General features: G+C 37.1%; 1 long non-coding RNA gene across 1 annotated transcript in view; it reads left to right on the top strand.

Moving 5' to 3' along the window:
* The window catches only part of LOC134742427 (uncharacterized), a 273,514-nt gene that overhangs the window by 132,993 nt on the left and 119,064 nt on the right, over positions 1-21,457 (top strand). The window lies entirely within an intron of this gene.

Below are 21,457 nucleotides of genomic sequence, written 5' to 3'. Positions count from 1 at the left end.
ACGCTGGCCATATGTAGCGAGGTAATCATATATTGTAGTTGTGAGCTTGTCTCTGCGAGTATTACCAAGTCGTCTGCAAAACGAAGGTGATTTAGGTAGTTGCCGTTTACATATATTCCTTTGTTCTTCCAATCTAGCTGTCTAAAAATAGTTTCCAGAATCGCTATGAACAGTTTTGGGGACAGAGGGTCTCCCTGCCTTACTCCCCTTTTGATAGGGAAGCTAGGACCCATGGTTTCCAGCTTCACTTTACCGGTACTGTTCCTATATAGATTTTTAATAACTTGTATGTATTGTTGCTCTACTCCTTGACTTTCTAGAGTCTCCCATATCCATTTGTGTGATACTGTATCGAAAGCCTTCTGATAGTCAATGTAGGCAATGTAGAGACATCTTTGTTTTTCTTGAAATTTTTCAATTAGTTGTTCTAAGCTGTGGATATGGTCGACCGTTGAGAAGCCTTTTCTGAAGCCTGCTTGTTCTACTGGTTGATTGTTTTCTAAAGCGGCACTTATTCTTCGATTGATGATTGATGAAAAGAGTTTATAAACCGCTGGTAATAAACTTATTGGCCTGTAATTTGAGATGTTTTTAGGGTCTCCTTTCTTGTAAATTAGGATTATATTAGATTCTGTCCATTGAGATGGTATAGCAGCGGTTTCAATTATGCGATTAAATAAAGTTGATAGCGGTAGAGCTAAAATATTGCTTGCTGTCTTGAGAGCTTCATTGTTGATTTGATCTACACCTGGACTCTTGTCACTTTTTAGGCTTTTAATTGCGTTGATTACCTCAAGTTCAGTGATGTCTTCTGCTTTCTTCTTATTATGTGGTGTTGATACACTATCAGTTTGGTTCCTGTCAGTTTTTTCGCTGTATAAGTCTCTGTAAAATGCTGTTGCCACTTCTATAATGTCGGTTCGTTTGTGTGATGCCTTTCCCGAAGAATGGAGTTCCCCAATCCATGTTTTGTTCTGTGTTAGTTCTCTGTATGCTTTTTTAGTACTTCCCGCCTGTGTTATGTGCTTCATAATGGTCTTCTTTCTGTACTCTGCATAATCTTTTTTTATGTACTTGCTAATTAATTTGTACAGGGCACATAGTTCATTTTTTTCGCTGCGAGTCTTGTTTTTGGTTTTATGCAATGTTCTTCTTCTGTCCATAATGTGCTATTATTGTTGTTATAATTGTTGCTGTTTTATGTATTATAATTGCTGTTAGTTTTAAGTTACGTGACGCATTGGTTCAACTGTAATGTCATGTAAACATTTTAATCAATAAAATAAAAAAATAATAGCGACCCCGAAGTAAACGAACTCTTGCCAGAAGTGGGTTAGGTTAGGTTAGAACTGCGACCCTCAAGAAAACGAACTTTAACAATATATTCGGAATATCGTTATTCGGAGATTTAAAAATTGGGATGTTTAATACAGGAATCGCGTTAATTCGGTTATAATTCCGAATTAACGCGATTCCTGTATATAAATTCGGAATTCGTGATTTTAAAAATCGTTAATGTTAAATTCCGCTTTTGTCACTGTCGAAATTGTTATAATCGGAATTATGTGGTTCGGAATTTAAAATTTCGGAATATGGCAATTCGGAATTCGTGATTTCAAAAATTTTGATGGGTCGAGCATTTAAAAATCGGAATGATAATGCTATTTCGTCTCTTAGGCTTCTGAGTGCGTAGCAGGCTGAACTTATTGAACCTACCACTGCAGATAGCTCATATTTCCAATTTAAGCAATATTTTTTGCAATAATTATTTAAAAAAAATGTATTAAAAAAATATGGGTCTCGGGGTCACACTACAAGGAACTTATTAGGGTCGGTAATAATGGCCGCCATCTTCAATATCTCACTTCCGGTCAAAATTTCGATCGAGCTTCCAGCAAATTCGGATTCTGCGAAGTCAATATAGGTTAAAAACCCGGTTGCCAAAAAGTTATACGTTTTGCCAGTCGACTTCGTTTTTTTTTTAAATATGACCAAACTATAATACAATTACAATACCAAAAAAATCTATTACTTTTATTTTAACACACACATTTATGTTGATCTAGAATCAATGTTCCATAGGAACCAGCGCGAGCGGACACTTACTTAATCGCACATGGCACGTATGTTCGACCCACAAATCTTATCAACAGCGAGGTTTACTCACTTCGCTTACATGTCACGCATCCAACTCACTTCCAGAAGTTAATCAGGGAAGTTTTCGGGAGCCCGGTAGGCGGAGCAAAGTGGTTGTAATTATTTAGGAGTAGTTCCTATAATTGTTACTACGGAAAGTTGACTGATTCATTACATTAAGTAAGCGCGGAAAGTAAAGACTTATAAAAAAGTTATTGGGTCGTGAGTGAACTAGGTAAGAAATCAATCGTAACTTGCGTAACTTTAACGATCCACTGGCTATTAAGCTAGTTTATAACGCCTTGGTGAAAAGCAAGTTAGAGGCTTCGTCGATCGCATGGTTACCGTATGAATCAACTTACGCGTTACTGCTGGAGAAAGTGCAAAAAGCTTTCCTAAGGTTTTTGTACAAGAAGATTTATGGGTACTTTTTTTTTTTTTTTTTATACCACGTCGGTGGCAATCAAGCATACGGCCCGCCTGATGGTAAGCAGTTACCGTAGCCTACTACCCGTTCCTGTATCCAACCAAGTATCTCTTGGGAACCCTTGGATACAATTCATTAGAAGTCAGACGGACCGTGCGACTGTTTGTTCCAGATGTCTCCAGAATAGATCTCAGGCCGCGGAGACGCGTTCTTTTAGCTGTGCCGGCTGCGCGAACTGTGTCGCGAAGAAACTCGCCACTGCCGCGCGCTCTCTCTCTACTTAATGCGCTCTTGGCGTCAGCACCGGAATGCGATCTGACTGCATGGCGATGGGTAGCTGTGAGAAACGAATGCTTGAGGTTCTGTGAGGTCATGGATGCTAGGCCCTCGAGTGTAACGTAATGTTTGTTATCCGTGTGTGAAATGTAATGTTATACTTAGTGTAATGATTCTATGTTGTTATGTGTTAGTTTCATGACGTATTCGTTTACTGTAAAACCGTGTAAACGTATTTATAAAATAAATAAAAATAAATAAATCATATTTTTCTCTTAAATCAACATAATAGGCATATTGAAAACATCCACAAATAAAATTAATGTTAAAAAAAATTAAAACCGACTTCAAAAAGAATAAATAAAATATTATCCCGTTTTATATGCGCTAGCAAACTGAAATGTTTGAAGTCGGTCCCAAGTCGCCGTCAAACCGAATGCCAACCCTGGTATAGCTCGATAAGAACAAAAGAACCAGTATTGTAACTATTTGTCTTGGCACCGACTTGTAATGTAGGTATCAGTTTGCTAATAGCGCATATAAAACGGGATCATATTTTATTTCATCCTTTTTGAGGTCGGTTTTACTTTTTTTTTGGATTAATTTTATTTTTCCATTTTTCGTTTTTCTTTATCTGTCTGGCCAAACTGTCATGTCACTAAACATTGTTGCGCTGGAACATTTAAGCCATCAAGATTGGAGGAGTTGGACCTCATGGAACCTATCATCAGAACTTAATCTTTTAACACAAATGTTCCTTCAGAACTTACTTGGTTAAAAAACATAACGAAGAGGACAACTCACCAAAATTGAAATATGCGTTGTTAAAGAGTCCCGTTCAGGTCATCATCAGTAGTTCCACTTCATAAAATGGCACTGTTTTGGATAAAAGTACTTGGTTTGTTGATGAAATTACTAAAATCGATATATGTTATGCCTATAAGATTTGAGGTGTATCCCTGTATTCCTCATGGATCCCATCATCAAAACTGGGTTTTAATAAAAACGGTTCCATACCGGACCAACTAGGGACTATAATTATACATTCAAACAATAAAATATTTTCCAAATCGGTTCAGAAATGACTGAGTTCTGAGGTAACAATAACATACATACAAAAAAAATACGGTCTAATTGATAACCTCCTCCTTTTTTTTAAGTCGGTTAAAAATGAAGTCTAGGGATGAACGGATGAACAATGAACATGGTCTGTTGTAGTAGAAAATGGTGTAGTATAGTATGTAACTCGGTATAGTGCCGCTCGCGGCGTAGAATATTACAAGTAGGTAAATTTGCGCCCGTGTGTGGTTATCTCGCGCTCATATTATTCCTTAAAGCTTCATAATAGTGTATGTAGTCTGTGTAAGGACTGTTCCTTACACAGACTACATACACTATTATGAAGCTTTAAGGAATAATATATGTACTTCATAAAAAAAATCCTTATCGGTTCCGCCGTCGTCGAAAAATCGGGGAATACACATATAAAACCAGACCATGTTGCATTGTGGGGACGAGAACCTTCTCCTTTTGAAGTCGGTTTATTAAGTAAATAATAAGCAGGTAGTATATACCTACTCATATTTTTTAATGGTAAAATGTACCTATTTTCTTAAATAACTTCAAATTTATTTATATCAAAATATATGAGTAGGTATCGACGATTTTTACAACGAGCCCTTTCATTCACTCGGTCTTGTAGTTTCGAACCAAATTGACTGTGACAGACTGAAGGACAGAGAATCATACGAGTGATCCTATAGTTCCTATACCTACTTAATAATAAAGGTTCCATTTTTTTACTTTTGAGGTATGAAATCATAAAAAGTTACAATGAGATTTAGCGGAACATCTGGGTTAGGTGGCAAGAGGCTGTCTTATCGCTAAGAAGCGATCTCTTCTAGGCAACTTAATAATAATTTATGAGACAAATAGTAGTCTACAGCTATTGTTTGCTAGATGCAAACATTCTGTGTGACTTATTAGTCATCCGAGCCTCATTACCTAGTTGACGCTGATAAGCTTAAGGAACACAAACAAATAAGTTTAGTCCCCCAGCGACCCATTTCTAACCCCAAATGAATAAATAATGTTAACCTATAGACGCAGCCCCACGGAGTGTGGTCAGGCTCGCGGATCGCCTCGTGCGATTTGTGCAGCGTCAGCACCATCGTTGTATGGCGCCTGCAGGCCGCCGGCCGCAGCGGGCGGCGGGCGCGGGACCAACAGACCAACAGAGCCACGTGAGTAATATCGCTCGGTTGCTAAATAATGATATCGATTTTACGGCGCGGCAGATGGTCGGGCCCGCAGCCCAGTCTGACGTCTGCGACCCTCCCGCTCGCTGTACTGTCTCACTCCTCACCCCCGATTGAGATTTATCCACCCAAAAGGTCCCCTAATACACGAGAATGGATTATACGATTTATATTAAGTTTCCGCAATTTCTATTTAGAGGGATTCGAAAGCAGTAAACATTTGCGCTCCAGATTTGTCGATTCTTTTATAAATATTTTCGTAGGGCATGTCACTGGGTGACCGCCATTTGTATTGACAATGCGTATATTGGCTTTCATTACAAATCGACGAATTCTGCCATCTGTTGCATTCGGCATATTTTATTTCTATTGTGTTTTGTATTAACTGGCTTATATTTGTTTCAACTCGAAAAATTTGGGCGTTGAATTTTTGTTTCAAAAAATAAAATAGGTATAAGTGTACCTTTTATATGTTTGCACGTTGAATTTTATGTTTTGAAAGGTTAATAACAAAAAATCGCTGGAGTGGAGTTAATCAAGAAAACACTAAAATCCGCATACTTTGCGGTCCAATGCTTTAAGGTCCTAGTTTTGACATTTTGGAATATGCAAGCTGCTGGTACAGAGTTTGAATACCTCTCCAGCTTCTGGTTACTACTGTAGGTATCTCTAAAATAATGTTTCATACTTAGGTATCTACCCACTGTGTAAAAGTAAATGTCGTTTATATCAAGTGATACAACATACTTACATCGCATTTAGAAACGTCTGTTTGTATTTACCGAGTATTGCAAACAGTCCAATCAGCAGCGTAATCAAAGAAGTGCGCTATGCAAAACGTACTATAAAACACCTTTGATACTAAAGCAAGCTACGTAATTTTTTGCTATTGAGATAAAAATTAAAAGAAAGATTATTGCATTTAACATAATCTCTGTCTAGACGGAAGCTGGGAATTGGTCGGTGGTCTTTTATTTGAACGAGTATGAGCTCGCGGCCTGGCCCGAGCGCCGCGCATTTGCATCCTACACGTTTGTTTGTGAACTAGGGATGAATTACGAGCGATTTTCACAACTTCATAAGTACTTTCTATCCAGGTGGGCTCTGAGAAGTTATCTCGTTGACTCCCAGACTTTTTAATCCTGCCATTATGTACGGCACGGGAGCGCAAGAAACTCGGGAACTGCTCGCTGCACGTATAACAAACGGCACTGTATAAGTCATGGTATTAATATTTAAGCAATTAATTCTCCGCAGGAAAATAATTTCTCAAAACCCTGGATTCTGGGGCCATTCTACTTTGTTCCATACCTATTATGGCGTCGCGGCGGACGCGTCCCTCGCTAGTCGTTACGATACGCCAACATGTGGTTGATGATGCATGTGAAGTTTTATTAAAGCGACCAAACAAGAAAGCTCATTAGACCTTCTCATAACGAAATCAACATGAAGTTTTCGAGTCCATGTTAAAACAACCGTTCTTTTACTCGAAACCACATGACTACACATTTGGTAATGGTTTGAATTTCCGCTTGTTCTCACATGCTTTTAGTCAGCATTAGAGTTCAACGAATTGATTTAACGAAGAGCCTAATCGCCGGCGAGCTACTAAATTCAATTTAGAGCGCACATATAAGTAGGTACTTACTCATTAAAATGCCCGAGAGTGCGGATATTCTGATGTTTTTCGAAGATAAATACGTAAAGGTTACCAGAACTTTTTCTCGGAAAATTCAAATGATTATTAACAGATTTTATTATGTTAACTAATAAATATAGTATTAGGTACGAAAACAAAACAATATCTAAGATAATTGGATAACTTGTACCAGGTACACTATGATTGGAATCAAATGATGACTTCATAGATAAACGGTTACTGAAGCGTGACGATTTATTTTTTGCTCAGTGGAATTTAAACTTGATTTACATCGTTTTTAATTCATATCTCGTAACAAGAACAAATAAACCTTCCATACTAGGTACATCCTACTCAGACATCAAATATGTACCTAATTTTCTACTCCGTGCAATTGGTGCGTGTAATGATCGGCAAATAATTTTCCTGAAATTGACAACCTGAAGCATGTGCCCCGGGCCGGGCGGGCAGTATTCACGAGTTCTCTTCCTATATGTAGAGGAGAGCTAGCAAAATATTAACATAGTGTGTTGATACGGGTCTTTTTGTATTACTCTTTACGTAGTTAAGAAAATCAACTGTGTTATTGTTTTGTTGTTGGGTTATTCTTCTTCTAATCGTGTGAAGGGATCATAACTAAATAATATTTTGCCAATATCTTGCCACCTCTAACCCCCGGGGGGTAACTTTTATGAGATCTTCTGTAGTGAACGTAGTTGGACACAGGGAACACTGCATCACATATTGTGTAGTTTGTAGCTCGCCACATTCCCATAGTACATCGGTTCCCCTATCTTTGGCATATATTTTTTTTAATAATTCTATTCTGCATAATAACTTTTGGCATAATATACTGTTAGCATAAACTCACTTGGTCCTGGATAGTTGCGCATACGTACTCTACGCATAATTTTTATTGATCGAAGTATCTTTTGGCATAAAATTAATGTCCGAATGGAGACCTGGTATCTGTTTCATTTCGCATAATATAATTTGTAATAATTTATTTTTACATAATACAACGCTATTAACCATAAACTACTACAAGCATAAAGTCTTATGGCATATAAAAGTTTTGCATACTTGGAAGAGTCATATATGTTTGTAGGCCGAATATTTTTTGGCAGAGATTAATTTGCCGAATGTTTCGTAATTCACAACTACATTTTCTCATAATTTCATTTCGCCGAACAACCCAACAACCCAAGAACCCATTCAACCCAAGAATTCATATCATTTCCCAACCTAAGAGTTACCAACTGTATATTTCGATATTAACTTGGCTTGGCCGGGGCGAAGTTTGAAACTGTTGGCTGTTATACTCAAAAGCAGATTCCGGAAGGGGCACGGGAGTAGTAAGTAATTTGAGCTTTTAAGTATTTTTAAGTGGGCCCTAAAAACAAATTAATCAGTGAATTAATGTTAACCTCGGTGTGGAAGTGTGACTTCTTTATGAAAAAAAAAACGGTACGTATTATCTGATGCTACCTTTCGATTTTCATCCGGGACATAAAAAATCGCGTTCAGAAAATGACCCATTAGATTGTACTCCTCCTACTTTTATTCAATAACTTTTAAAAATTATGAAGTCTTTAAACTTCCTATTTTTCATACAAGCTAGGTACTTATAAATGGCACCAAATATAATGACCACCAAAAAATACTCTGGTACCCTAAATAAAGAAATCGCTTTCACCAAAAAAATATACTAAACACCAAAAAAATTAAATCTAAAATTACAAAACTACCACCTGTTTAAATCACGACTGCACTTCAAATTGTATTCAAACACCAAAAATCATGAATGATCACCAAATATAATTAATGATCACCAAATCTTGAAGAGCAAATTAATGCGATATTTTCACTTAAATAAACCACTATGATTACTAAAAAATGTATACATATTACCAAATAAAGTAAAATGATGCCAAAATTACTAGCCCCTCTCGCTCAATCCCCCGTACACCTCACCGCACGCGGCGCGCTCGCCTGACCCAATCCTCAATTCAGTCACGCGCCACGTTTACAGAAAAGAAATGCTACTAGAAAAGTGGGCAAGGTTAGGTTAGAACTGCGATCGTCACAGAATCGAACTGCTGCCAGATAAGTGGGTTAGGTTAGAACTGCGACCGCACGCGCCGCGCTCGCCTGACCCAATCCTCAATTCAGTCACGCTCCACGCTTACATAAAAGAAATGCTACTAGAGAAGTGGATAAGGTTAGGTTAGAACTGCGATCGTCACAGAAACGAAATGCTACCAGATAAGTGGGTTAGGTTAGGTTAGAACTGCGATCCTTACAGGAACGAAATGCTACTATAAAAGTGGGTTAGGTTAGGTTAGAACTGCGACCCTTACAGAAACGAAGTGCTACAAGAAAAGTGGGTTAGGTTAGGTTAGAACTGCGACCCTTACAGAAACGAAATGCTACTATAAAATTGGGTTATGTTAGGTTAGAACTGCTTCCCTTACATAAACGAAATGCTACAAAAAAGTGGGTTAGGTCAGAACTGCGACCCTTACAGAAACGAAGTGCTACAAGAAAAGTGGGTTAGGTTAGGTTAGTACTGCGACCCTTACAGAAACGAAATGCTACTAGAAAAAAGTAGAGTAATTAATTTAATGGAATAACAAGATGATAAATATTTGCACATTTTTAACCGACTTCAAGTAATTTGCTTTAATAGGATAGCAAAATTAAAAAAATTGGTTATAATTTCACATTAAAATGGAGGTCTAATTTTGGTAATCATTTACTATTTTTGGATTTACAATGATTAGTTTGGAGTCATTTGCTTTAATAGGATAACAAGATTAAAAAGTTTGGTTATAATTTCACATTAAAATGGAGTTCTAAATTTGGTGATCGTTTACAATTTTTGGGTTAAAAATGATTATTTTGGTGTTATTTGTTTTAAAAGGATAAAAATATGGTACAAATTTGGGAATCATTTCTCATTAAATAGAAGTTCTTATTTTGGTGATCATTCATTATTTTTGGTGGTAAAAACGAATTTTTTGGTGTTAAATTTTACTAAATCTGGTGATCTGTTAAATACATGCCCTTATAAATATTATCTTTAATGTACCTACGCCATTATCACTTTGATTGACGTTGCTTGTCACGATTTAAACATAACAAAATTCGCAATACCTACATTGCGTCTTAGAATAAACTTTTAAGTGTACTAAAAAAAACACAAGTTATTTTTAAAAGTCGCTGGCGCTATACAAATGTTGGTCAGTATGAGGAGTTTAATTTTTTGCTCGTATTACAGGCCACAGCCGCTATATTCAATGAGTAGTGAGAGAGATAAGTTTGTATGTAAATTATGTACTTAATAGAATACCTATGTTAAAAAGACTCGCATTATTTTAAACATGCATTTCAGAAAGCCATTTGCTTGATATCCGGTATTAAACGATAAGAAATATGTTTTAATTAGTTCTCCTAGCGGTCCAGATGAAAAAAATAGTGAAGCCCAAATCACAAACAGAAGTCTCAATTTGAAATTAGGGCATTACATTCGGTTAGAAATCAAAATCTAGTAGGCAATAGGTTTTTCCTGTATCTATAGTAGGTACTCTTTCTTGATTACTCCAATCCCTAAACTTGCAAATACATATGAGCGATACTGTACTTTAATAGTTATTTGTTTTACAAGGAGGCAAAGTTGTTGTTTAACCTCTCGTGCTGAAATCGTTTCGATCGAGGGTTGCCACCGAGTGAAACACAAAATTTATCACCACACCAACACGAGGAAAATACTAACTGCAAAATATCAAACAAAATCTAGCAAATCAATTCAAAACGAATGTTATTAAATATTTTTCATTCAAAATCATCATTTAAAATTAAATTATACCAGCCAACATAAGGAAACAACTCGAAATTTGCATTTGAATACTTTGCCCCACATGTGGATAAAATGTAACTTTCTCATCAGTTTTTGAACAATCAAGAGAGCCTTTACCAGTTGGTGTGGTGATAATATACTTTACTGGTACTTACCTACCATGCATGTTAGCCAGCGCATTCTTGGTGGCTAGGTAGTTGGCAAGAATTCGCCAACCTGGTAGACAAAACGTTGTTGGTACCGCAAGCCACCGACCATCATGCGGTTAAGCGACTGTAATATAATTCGATAACCAGTATTATTGAACCACAACGCACATGTTATTAACTACTTGCTATTCTTCACTTTTAATATACCTATTTGAAAATGACTTCGCGTCTATGGAAAATAGGAAAATAAAACCTAGGTTCATTTAACTTGAAGAGCGTTAATGGAGATGGATGTTCAGCCAGCGCAGGTTGCATCTCTTATTCCGCACATCATTCAGGTAGTGCAGCAACTGATTTATGACGACAAACTGCCTGGGCCATTACCATATCACAATCAATAATGGCCCGCCACCGCGCTGATCACTCCCGCCTATTTCGTTTCCATATTTCGCGTTCATTCATTTCATACTTGGTCTTCCATTAAAATAACATAATATTTATTTATTTTACAAGAGGGCAAAGTTGTTGTTTAACTCCTCGTGCTAATATTGATATCCGAGCAAGCGAAAGATCCCAAAATTGAACCACGAACGTAGCGAATTCGAATCACTATTCGAAAATCGGAATCGTCAAACATTACAAATCAAATTCTAATGAACGTTATTAAATATGTAACATTCAAAATCATCATTTAAAAGTCAATACTATCAGCCAACATGCACAAACCAATCAAAATTTGCATCAGATTACTTTGCCATACATGTGGATAAAATGCAACTTTCTTAGCCGTTTTTGAACTAAGAGAGCTTTTCCAAGCTGGTGTGGTGAAAAAATATATATAATAAGACAATTGTATTTAGATAATTGGGAGGTATTCCTAATTACTTTATTTACCTTAACTAGGTACCTACTTAAAACTATTAATTTAATAAATATAGTTTTTTTTTTATTGTGCGATGTACCGCATTACTCTTTTTAAATGGTACAATGAAGAAATTAAAATGTGGGATAGAATTCAGAGTGCCTTCTGCCAATTCAATGTGGGGGTTGGTCCTCTGTACCTACCTATATAAAATGTATTGATAATCTATCTTCTTAAATATGATAATAAGGCGGTTAAGTTGTATAATTAGTTCATTTATATATTATATTATTATTCAATCATTTATTTTATTGGCATAAATTCTGCCTAGCATACCTATACCGTGGTATCTATGCTACATGCTACGCATACATCCAGTATACAGTTTTTAATAAACATCACCTGTCAAACTAATATTAATTTAAATTTGTGTTAGGAAGTAATTAACTTTAAAAGACAGCGATTTAACAGCGTTTATGTTTATTTCCAGATACACTAAAAACTTATACCGTTATAAGAAATTTCCTATTTTATTATCCTACGGTAAATTATCAATCTTCAACTACAGCATAGTCTGTTTGTCCTCCCACTGATATCCACTTAATGGATAACAAAAAATATGGAAATATAAGGCAAACACTCGGATCCAGTGTTAGGTATCCTCATCGAGCAAAGTTTGGCGACACGACCATCGACACGACGCCGAGTGGAGAACACGCACTCCTGCAACGGTACTAAGTTAGTTAGTAAGTACCTATTGTACATTCACCGCAAATGAAGCTAAGTACCTATTAATTTTATTTTGTTAGTACACATTGTACTTTGAAGTAATATGTCCGAACACTAACAACACTCGACGGTAGAAGTTCGAGTAAGTATACACGTACATTCCTGCACAAACGTAATGTTCCCATAGGTTCCAACTTTTCGTTACACTTCCTGTAACTTAATGCAACGCTAAAATAACCGCGACTACAGTTAACAATTGGGCACTTAAAATAGCTTACAAGAATTCCTTATTTACACTCCGGTGACTATTTACAAAGAAGTTCTCAGGAGGCTGGTTGTACGAACCTATAGGTACACATGTAGGAGGAAGGCAGGTCAAGTGAACGGGGCTCTGTCTTAGCCGCCGGTTCGTCTATTTGTCTTAACGCAATACCTGTCAATAGCCGTCGTAAGTTCATTGGCATTCCCGGTTTGGCGCATCCATCGCGTGGATTTGTGCACGCCGAGCACCAGCGCGCACCACGCACCCATACAGGAACCCACCAAACTGGTAACCTAGCGTGTCGTCGCCGTGCCATTACCATTCAATTGTTGACAAATTAAACACTTGCCGGGTAATTGCATTCTCACATATTCGTTATCGATACTTTAGAGATTTCATTAATTTTGTAGGTACTTTTCATCCTATAAACATATTGTACGAGTATGTAAATACAGCGTGTATTTTTTATAAGACCACATGTTAAAATAAGGGTATTTAGTATGAATTAACATAATGAATTAACTTTAATACGTTTCACTAAACTAACGACTAATATTTTTCCTTATATATAGATACTTGCAATAATTCAGCATGCAATACATCAATATACAGATACTTTTTTTATTCCAACGTCGCAGTTGCTGACGCGACACGCGACTGTGTAGGTACCAATAAAATGCCGCTCGATTTTTTTTGTTTTATAGCACTAAAACCTTTGCTATGTTTCTGCTGTATTAAAAACACGCCTGCAAGTCGCTTTTATAAACCGTAGAAATGATACCACTTTAAAATTTGATACTTTCAAGACGCTTCATTTCACATAGGTACTTTCGTATCCTTTTAAAATATTTTTCAAGTAACTATCCCAATTTTCCAAAGTAAAATTACGAAACCGCTTTTGTAGTCTTTCTTCTGCTCTCGATGTCGTCACTTGTAAATGTAATTTGTGGGTTGGTGTTAAATAAAACGGTGTTCAATATTTTGTAACAAAACAAGGAACACAAAGGGCGTTACACTCGTTGTGCAAACATAGAGCCCAATAGGCGGCGACACGTGTCGTGCACGACTCTCCAATCATTGAATTATCACAAATTACCTCACAAAAGAATAGAAAAACGCGCTAATACGCCTAATTAGTTATAACAGCTCATTCATACGGCAGCCGATCGTGGTCTGTATTCAATTGATGAGATTTACAAAACAGGACACATGCGAATTATGAGTCGCACCATAGGTTAACCACTCAGACGAGTGTTAAAACAAACTAACACGTTTCTTGTCTCGTTAATGATAGGTACTAATGAAAACGTGTCAATAACCAACATAACGGAGGTGCTACGTAAGATTCGAAAAATTTCACACGTACTTAATGGGCGGACTATTTAAATAATAACCATGCACAAGTGCATCGAACCATAAAATTACAATATAGGTATATTACGTGTCTTATACGGGTATGAGGCTCATTCTAGTAGAAAATCCCGTCTGATAACGTACCCTCTCTATGTGATAATTGATTGGATTGGTTACAAAATAGGCATTACCGAACTGAACACGGTTTGATATTAATTCAATTAATTGGCCCTTAAAAAACTAAAATTACAAACAAAAATTTTGCGTTAGGGAGCTCTTAAAATTTCAAACAGTATTTTTCTTTGCATACATTCTTACGCAGCGCCTTACGTAGGCGAACAAAACGCGAACGCGAAGCGAAGCGGTGCGGCACGTGTGAATCAATCCTTTGATACCTAATATGGAAGTGTCTTACGTGGCCGCGATCTCGTTGCGAACGCGAAGCGGGGCGATGCGACGCGGTTTACGTAGCGTCTTACGTAGGCAAACGACGCGCGAACAGGAAGCGAAGCGGCGCGACGCGGCTAAATCAATCCTTTGATACCCATAGAAGTGTCCTACGTAAGCGATCTCGTTGCGAACGCGACGCGGGGCGAAGCGGCGCAATTTGCACGCGAACGTCGGGAAGCGCGGAAGAAACAAACCGTTCGTTGTCCTAGGTGAGCGATGTTGGCGCGATCAATCCATTTGATTTTTAGACGCGAATACGACGCGGCTAGAGGCGTGGCGCATGTAAAATGCCGGATTTGATTAGTCGACTCACATTGTTTTTTTATAGGTTTTACTGTAATGTATACGGAAAAGAAATAAAAAAATATTTAAATGCACGGAAATTGGCATAAAGGACTTAAGCGCCAATATCGTATATGGCACTTACGACTATTGTGTGTTCGCTGTGATAATGACTCGAAAAAGCAATTATTTTTTATTAATTAATTTTTTAAGCTAATTGCGAGGTCTACAGCTCAGAGCCCCTATTTTCGTTTATTGAAAGAGCGTTGTTAGCGAAGGTCTCCGTTTCCGATTGTCCTGATGTTGATAATACTATTACTTATTCTGTGCTGATGTTCTCCTCTGCAGGTTGCATTTCTTAACCGATTTTCGTGAAATTTTGTGAGCCGGTAGTTAGATAGATTTTTTTGTGGTTTCGTTTTTTTTTATTAAAAAAAATCAGAAATTTTCAGTTTTTTGACAAAGTTGTGTTCGGCGTTCGAGATCACAAACTTGGATTATTCATTGAGCATCATAAACAAGTCTACAAAGAATCAGAATCTAAATCTAAATCTAAATCTGTATTAAATATAATTTAACTAGTAGTTCGCCCCGAACTGAGAACTCGCGGTTCGCCAAAGATAGATTAATTGAATGCACCATTTGCAGGCATTTAGTCGGCAAAGGAAATGATCGAAAACCGCGTGCGATTTGTTGCAGTCTGTGGAGCCCTTAAGATTTAAGTCACCATAGAGATTAAACCAGGGGGGGGACACTTAGAAATGTAGTTAACATTAGTAAAGATGGATCTTGGATTTTAATTGGATCGAGACAACCTACTTTTGCGTAAAGTTGACTTACTATTATGCAAACTACGTCACCAGTTGTCACTATAAAATTGATACAATTTAAAGGCATCATGAATACAACATTAAGAAGGTTGCATATACCTCGTACGTGATCAATCTTTCTTTATTCATAACGTTGTTACCTAGCAACTGTTATTTATGGCAGAAAAAAATAAAAATATCGTAAACAGAGATATGATTGATATAACTTATTATTTCACTATTCATTTTAATAGTACATTATGATACAAGTGTGTTAAGTTGGTCATTACATACGAGGCGATATTGTGCGCGCGAGCTATAAGCGAGCGCGCAATAAGAAAGCCGATGTGTGTAATGTGGTCACGCGTTTCATACGACGTTTTTCAACACACTTGCGAGAAAAAAAAGAAACTTTCATATTAATCAAATTTTAATAGTTAAAACAGTATTGTGTGTTTCATCTGTCATACTCGTACTGCCGGCCGGCCCTCGCTCGCCCCGCCGCGCCGGCGGTCGGGCGCGCCGGTGCCCGCCAGTCTGACCAATTAAAGAAGGCTCCCTTTCCATGCATGTTATTAGCAATCAGTTACCTTCTTAACTCAGTCGGATAATATAATGAAAAATCACGAGTGGAATAATACACTGAAAGAGCACGCGTGTTTAATATCTAGGATTATGAGCCAAAAATCGGTGGAATAAAAACGTCGTTTTGAGCAAGTGTGTTGAAAAGTACATAGCAGAGCAGAGTAAAATTTGAGCAAGCAAGCAGCATTAAACACGAGTAAAATTCTAATAGGGTAATTAAAATTCCAATAGTTACAATGTTACATAACCAGGTTTCATTTTTTTTTATACAGTTGCTCAAAAAATGCTACTTTACCTAGCTGTTTAGCGTGCGGAAAGTTGGTTTTCGCGAACTAGTGCTTTTTACTTTTCCAATTTTTTTAAATTTATACTTGTTCCAATTCATGACGCTTACATGAAGCTTGTTTGACAAGCACGCGCCTATTCGTAGACTGCGTACTGATTACAAATCCCCTGGATCACTGATAATATTAAGAGGCCGTAGTCGATTTTGGAGCAAAAATATAAAATTGATAGATTTTAGTCGTTGAAATTATACACGTTTTGTTACGTAATATCTAAATAACAAGTATTGATTTCTATTAGCACGTCTTCTCATCTTGCCTTTTAATAATGAGGTCGCGAGCGTGCGTCACCGGTAATGCATGAAGAGAAGGAGCAGTTTCTAAAAATTCATCAAAAAATCATGGTGGTAAATTATACAAATTGATGTATAAGAATAGTTTCAGCAAATGTTGTAGATTGTTTAAGTATCAAAATTACGTTGAAATTAAGTCGATTTTTAGAGAAATTGTCACTTGTTTTGAAGTAATTTCTGGAGAAAATTGATTTCGTCTAACTTTCATTTACACTACTTCAAAGTCATAATAATAAAAATGTAGTCTGATAAACGTCAAGTACAGGATATGTGTAATACAAAATTACCATGTTTAGCAGTCCAAACTTTACGAAATTTACAAATAAGAGCGACAAAATCAGTGCTTTACGCGCGTTTACCTAAACGTCCATCAGAAAAGCAAACATTACTAATTTACTGAGTCTGTTTTCAAAAAATTGGTCTGATAAACGGTAAGATAAGAAGACGTGCTAATAGAAACCAGTACTTGTTATTTCAATTAGGTAACAAAAGGTGTAAAATTTCACGGACTAAATCTATCAATTTTACATTTTTATCACTTACATAAAATCGACACCGGCCTCTTAAGAGTATGATGCACTTACGCGATAATGCGTTGAAAAAAGCACAGAGAACAAAAAAAGAACACCACCAAAAACATTACAGAGAATTACGTAACTACACATCAGAGGCATTATAGAGCAACATAGAGCAAGTTTATTCTTGTATTACTCGAACGATAGCAAAGCATGCAAAAGATGTTGAATTCAATATTCGCCTTAGCCCCTCACAGCTCACAGGCAATACAATACATAAGGCACTAAGTTACTAGTAGGACTCTCATGACTTTAAATACAAACTTGAACGTGAACTTGAACTTGCATTAGAACGGGAAAAAGCTGCGTATTTTACATTCTATGTAAATAACAATAAATCTCACCCGAAACAAATGTGGAAACACCTCAAGAACTCGTGTTGTCTGGATGACGGCAATTATTCATCGATCCCCCAACATTTACGCGACCCTGAAGAAATAAACAACTTTTTCCTAGCTGTACCTGGAAGCCCAGACACCAATCGCGAAATGCAGGCATCTTTTCACAGTCAACTAATTGATAAACAGTTCAATATTGAGAGATTTTTATTGCCAATGTTATTTATGTACCTACTTAAAAATAAAAGCGGCTATTAGTACCTATGTCAATACCTACTCAGTGTAGGGTTCAGTGGGCAAGTAGGTACTGTCCGTCACTATGTTAACACTATGGATGGACATAACAACCAAGGATAAAACATTTTCGCGACACATCTGCGTGATTAATATTTAATTATTTTATCCATGTCAAATTACAACTTTCTAGCTCTGTCACTGAACAAAAGGCCAGGCAGACGAATATGGCAATATTATAAGGAATTGTGTGTATACCTGTGTACACATTGGTGACCACAAACATCTAAAATCTAAAATTATGATTTTGACATGTAAGGCAATTTAAATACCTAGGTCACCTGCTCACGGACAACTTGATGGATGACGCTGACATCGAGAGGGAGCGTAGGGCGCTGGCAGTGAGGGCGAACATGTTGGCTCGTAGATTCGCGCGATGCACGAGAGAGGTCAAAGTTACTCTTTTCCGAGCTTACTGTACTTCATTGTATACGTGCACACTATGGGCTCATCACACACGAAAGTCTCTCAGCGCCCTACGCGTCCACGATGCGTTCAGGGTGATGTTAGGTTTGTCGCGCCGCTGCAGTGCATCGGGCATGTTCGCGGAGGCGCGCACCGCGTGCTTCTTCACCACTCTGCGCAGGCGGTGCGCGTCCTTGCTCTGCAGAGTGCGTGCTAGCCCCAACACCATCTTGAACATGATCTCCAGCAGGTTTGATTGACCTTACATGAACCACTGCATGTCAATACATATACACAATAATGTAAAGTAAGGACTAATTAATATAGGTTTAAAAAAATGTATATTTGTATTCTAGATTTTATTACTGATCTCTGTTCTGTTTTTAATTTAATTTAATTTATTTAATTGTAATTATGCTTTGTTACATTGTAATGTGTGGACCTATGTTGTCTTTTAATAAACGGATTTATTATTATTATTTATTTAGGGTTCCGTACCTCAAAAGGAAAAAAACGGAACCCTTATAGGATCACTCGTGCGTCTGTCTGTCTGCCTGTCCGTCTGTCACAGCCTATTTTCTCCGAAACTACTGGACCAATTATGTTGAAATTTGGTATACATATGTAAGTTTGTGACCCAAAGATGGAGATGTAACGTAAACGAATAAAATATAAACTTGGGGACCACTTTTGAGGGGTAAATGAGAAAATTAAAAAATAAAGTTTTTTAAACTATATCGTGTTACATATCAAATGAAAGAGCTCATTGTGAGAAACTCAAATATATATTTTTTATAATTTTTGGATAAACAGTTTAGAAGTTATTCAAGAAAATATACAAAAAATGACCCCCCCCCTTATCTCCGAAACTACTGGGTCTAAAATTTTGAAAAAAATACACAAAATAGTTCTTTACCTATAGATCACAGAAAAAAACCTATAAGAAATGTATAGTCAAGCGTGAGTCGGACTTAATTATTTAATTTTTGATCCGACCCCTACGGGTTTTTTTAAAGACATTTCACTTACATTTCACATAAAAAATACATTGTTTTAATTGTGTAATGTACGGAACCCTTGGAACGCGAATCCGACTCGCACTTGGTCACATATATATTGTATGCAGCATTATCGCTTAATAAACATCTTAAAAACAGACAAGCGATCCGATTTAAAATGGGCCTAAAAATAGTGTTTTCTAGCTGTATTTGTTGGGGCCCTTTTTGTGAAATTGTGCTTTGTTACATTGAGGAAGTACTGCGTTTCGGGTGTATTATAGGCCACCAAACGAAGGAAAATGGGGGAAATAATTCGTGTGTAAGCGTATTTTGGCATAGTTGTAAGGAATGGTGTATTTAACAACATACTAAAAGTACCAGAGGGTGGGGGTGAAGCTAACGGGTAGGGAGGGTTTAAAGGTCTCTTTTTATAGTTTTTCGTAAATATAGCTGGTAAACGGTAGCCCATAGCAAAAAATTGTCTTATCTTATACGTAAATAATCTGTATAAAATTTCCTACAAAATAGATATACAGGCTGTCCTAAAATAGCACGTCAAACTGACACTGGAGGTAGGACACCCTAAAAGGATCATCCAAACCAGCTTAACATGACCTCAGTAAAAGCACGGTTTTCGATTTTGATTTACAATACGGGGCGGAATTCTGGGGACGCTGTGCCGAGTGGGAGAGAGTTTTTCGCCTCCAGAAACGCGCCATACGAACCATCTCACGAGTACCGGCGGATACTCCGGCGAAGCAACTGTTTATAAAACTGGGCATTCTCACATTACCCGCAGTAGTAATAATGCAGGTGGCTGTGTACGTGCGTGAACACCTTACGTCCTACAAAACGAACGCAATGGTACACGAGTACAATACGCGAATCGCTAACAAGCTTGTAGGTATTAGCCGCAAACTTGCAAAGTCGTCCAAGTTAACCCACGGTCTACAACAAGTTGCCAAGCATTGTAACTGAGGCCACAAGTCTGCATAGTTTTAAGTGCCGACTAAAACTCTGGCTGATTGAGCGCTCGTTCTATACCTACGATGAATTTTTTTAATATATAAAGGCAGTAAGTTGCTTAGTACATACATACATCCGTGTAAGTGCAATTTTTTATTTTTTATTGTAAACAGTTTTCTATATTACTATTATTATTGCTGCTTAAATAATATATGTAGCTTATGTAGTTTATTTTTTATTGTTTGTAGTTTATACTTAGGTATTTGATTTGTAAACTTTACACCTTTGTTCTTTTGCACTGCCCATTAACTTATTTCTAGCCACTGAATCGCTATGTGAAGGTTGTCTGGAAGAGATCGCTTTTTAGCGATAAGTCCGCCTGTTGTTACCTACTCATTTATGTCCTGTCTTTGTTTGTAACATGTATTTTTCCCTAGTCCGACGCATTCGTTTGGTACCTACGTTATGAGCTTTTATGTAGTTATATGTGTCGTTTTCAAGCAAAAGGTACCACATTGTCGCTTGCCATAAGGACGCGCTCACACGTTATTCGTATAAAGATACAAGCAAATTTCGTTCTTATGGTTACTTGTGGTACCTTTTACTTAAAAACGACACATATGTATGTTTAAATGAGACGAGAAAGAATTTTTCTTATTACATAGTTTTAGTTATATATGACACAGTCCAAAAAAACTTAGTTTTTTACGTAGTTGTATTGATCTGTTGTAAGCCCAGACCAGATACGTATTACAATAACAACTGTAAGCAGATGTATGTACATCTGCTGTGTAAAACCGGCCAATAATGAAAACTTGTGTAAAACTATACCTAGGTAAAAAGTGAAAATAATAAAATAAAATTTATTTAAAAAGATTAGGATAAGTTAATTTTATTTTAAATGATGATGGCAAGGTGCCAAATCAGAAAAAAACATTCTTGGAAGGTGACGTAGATGATTAGTAACGTAAGTGTATGAGGAAAATAAGGAATAGCGTTGCGGTAAGCCCGGCACGGTCAATGATCGGCGCCCACCATTTGGAAGGTCGCCGCGCGGCCTTCTTCCGGCGCGCGTTTCTTTCGATACTTACACCAAAACAGTTATACGTGCTCTCGCATGTCTTATATGTAGGTTATGTTTCTGTGCCGACATGAATTCTCGTTATTA

This window comes from Cydia strobilella, chromosome 6, assembly GCF_947568885.1.
Source record: "Cydia strobilella chromosome 6, ilCydStro3.1, whole genome shotgun sequence".
Taxonomy (NCBI): Eukaryota; Metazoa; Arthropoda; class Insecta; order Lepidoptera; family Tortricidae; genus Cydia; species Cydia strobilella.
The sequence above is the reverse complement of the archived record's forward strand: the minus strand, read 5'-3'. Positions and strand labels throughout refer to the sequence as shown.